Genomic DNA, 3259 nt, shown 5'->3' on the forward strand with positions numbered 1-3259 from the left:
TATTTTAAAACGAGGGAGTAACTTGCTAACTAAAATTAATATTTTTCTTGTCCCTATAATATTAGGTTAGTGTAGCTTCTATGTAGATAGTAGAAAAATTATTAAGTTGAAATTAGAAACGGAGTTAAGTGGCAGCTCAATAACGAATGATTTTCTGAGTGCGTATCTGATAGTGGGAAAATGAAAGTGAGTTTAAAAGAGTTGAAAAAGAAAGGTTGGTATTAACGTATAGAGTCGGTTTCATTACTCTTTTGATTAGGCCATTAAGCCAACCAAAGAGAGAGGTAACGATTTATACCAACCTATTTAAGCAAATTGAGATAGCACATTAAAAGCATGTACACCCTTGGATTATGAGAATGTGCTTCTTTTAGATCCTGAGTTCGAATCCTAATAGAAGCTAATAATTCTTGTGTTGGATCAGTCTATATAGAGTCTCATGATGGAGGTTTGGATCTTGAGAGTGTGCTCATCTCAAAATTATGTTCGAATCCTAGTATATGCTAACAATCATTGGGGCCTCCGTTAATAGACGCTAGGATTGATCATCTTAAATTAGTCGGTCGCAACGCCAAATATCAAGATTTTTTAAAAAAAAACATGTCCATTCTCATTCAAGAAAACTCGTACTCCTCGATTATTTTAATTATTAACCAATTATTATAAAATAAATAATTTTTTTCAAAGAAAAAATTAAAAATCAATGAGATAGACAAAAGGAGGTGGATAGGCTATTTCACATCCAATCAAAAGTTGTCTGCGTGTTTTAATACTAAGTAGAAAAAATCATTTCCACCCGGTCGAGGAAGACCTAAAACCAATTAATCTCCTACCAAAGGTGAATAGAACCATACATGTTTTTAGGCGTGTTTAAAACTAAACCGAAAAAATAGAAAATCACAAATTGAACTAAATGAAATTGAAATTGTAAAAAATTATATTTGATTCGAATGTGTTTGAATCATTTTTTAACAAATCGCGCGGTTCAATTCGATTTGCGGTTTGTATTTTACAAACCGAACCAAACCGCATTATGTTACAACCCTCAAATTTCACTTAACCTATATCCAACCCAAATTCAAAGCTATTATGCCTTATCCTTACGATTACAAATTATTTTCTCTTCCTCACACTTAAGGTTTCTGTTTAAGTATTCTCAAATCTCTCCTAACGGTATTGGGTATTCTTCTCATCTTTTTCAAGTATATATCACATCTTCTTTTCTAGTCTTTCATCTTTTTCAAGTACATATCACATCTTCTTTTCTAGTATATTGTTCTCTCTTCCAATTACGTTTTTAATGTTCTTCTTCTTATCTAATCTCTCTTCTTTTCTATTCTGCTATTTTTTTTTATCTTCTCTAATCTTTCATCTTTTTTTTTCTTCTATTTCATTATAATGTTTTTGATATTGTTTTATGCGACTATTTTATGTTTGTTATTCCACTTTTATATAATCTTATTTTTGTATATTAAATAGAAAGTTGTTATCTAAATATGATAAATTTTATTATTATTTGATAACACATAAATGATTAAATATAAAGTTATGTTGTAATCTATATGTGTATGTATGACTCAATAAATTTTTGTAAAAAATCCGAATTAACTCAAACCGCATTTGTTTGGTTTGGTTTGATTCAGTTTTATTTCTAAAAGCCAAAGGAACCAGACTGTACCACACATTTTTTTCTCTTGTGGCTCAAATAATTTTTTACGTCAAAATCTCTCAAACCGAACCGCGAATACCCCTCATGTCCTATATCTAGTTGAAAGAATATTAAACACGAGACTACTACTATCAATGTTTTAAAACTCCGATGGGTCATCGACCCGATCAATCTATTAGGTCACTGAATTATTGGTCAGACCAATAGGTCGCTGATCGAACCATATAACTTCTAATTGAGTTTATACATATAAAAAAATATATTAATTAAATAAAATTCTTAACATAAATTTCATAACTATAAAATTTAAAAAAATTTAAAATATATCTTAGAATAACAATCTTAAATAAAATTAATAATGTGTTAGATGCTCATGAATTAACAAAATAGAAAAATAACTGTATGAATATTAATGCCATGAACAAATAAACTAATATAGAACATCAACATATATCACATATCACGCTCTATATATAAATAATTAAAAATAAAAGGTAGAGTAGAAAAATAAAAACTATAAATAAAAAAGTTAGTAAAAATAACGTGATTTTTACTTAAAAATAATGATGAGATTAATATTAAAAATAATGTAAAATTTAAATTTCATCTTCCTTTGATAACATATATATTTTTTTTTAAATAATGAGATTCATATTGAAACTAATGTGAAAATATAATTTCAATTTTTTTAGTAACATCATTTTTTTCCAATTTTTGTTAATTTATAATATTATTAGATTGTATAATTAATTTTTAAACTTTTTAAATTTATTATAATATATTATATAATTAATAATAAATAAGTTTAATAAGAATGAATTAGAGAAAAATATTGTAATCATAGAACATATATAACTCTTTTTTATTTGACCAAATTAAATATCAAAGGGCTTCATGGTGTAGTTGGTAAAAGTACAATCCTAGTAGTTTTGAAAGGTTGGGAGTTCGATTCCGAGACACCAAAAACTTAATAAAGAAATAGGAAGATCAAAATTATAATTAATCTAAAAAGTAAACATAAAAAGATGAACCTGTCAGATCAAGAAACCTACTACTCAGATTACTTTACCAGACCGCTCTATGTAACACCCCAATTTTATAGTTTATTAATTAGTTATATAAATATATATATATATATATATATATATATATATATATATATATATATAAAAAATATTAATTAATTGTTTATTTTTTGTGAGCAATTGGTTTTATTTAAATTATTTGATAGGTGTGCTATGTGAGGGGTTAGTTGAGTTAAGTATGTCGAAATCATAGAATTATAATTAGTAATAATGTCGATTTATAACAGAACTATTTTATTAAGTGAGAATTGTAGAAAATAGTAGAATAATAAGTAATTGGGCCTAATGATGAAATGTGAAGCATAAATGTGAGTGTGTCTTAGTAAACCGGATAGTGATTACTAGAGTTAGCGTTTTGTTATGAATTTAATAAAAACAGGAAAATAGAGTTAGTAAGAGAAAAGAGGAGAAAAGAAGAAAATCTAGAGAAAAAGAAAAGGGAGAAAGAGGAGAAGAAAACCTAAGGAGGAAACTTAAGAGTTCATAAAAAAATCAAGGTAAGGGT

Source organism: Vicia villosa, unplaced genomic scaffold (genome assembly GCF_029867415.1).
Source record: "Vicia villosa cultivar HV-30 ecotype Madison, WI unplaced genomic scaffold, Vvil1.0 ctg.004646F_1_1, whole genome shotgun sequence".
NCBI lineage: Eukaryota > Viridiplantae > Streptophyta > Magnoliopsida > Fabales > Fabaceae > Vicia > Vicia villosa.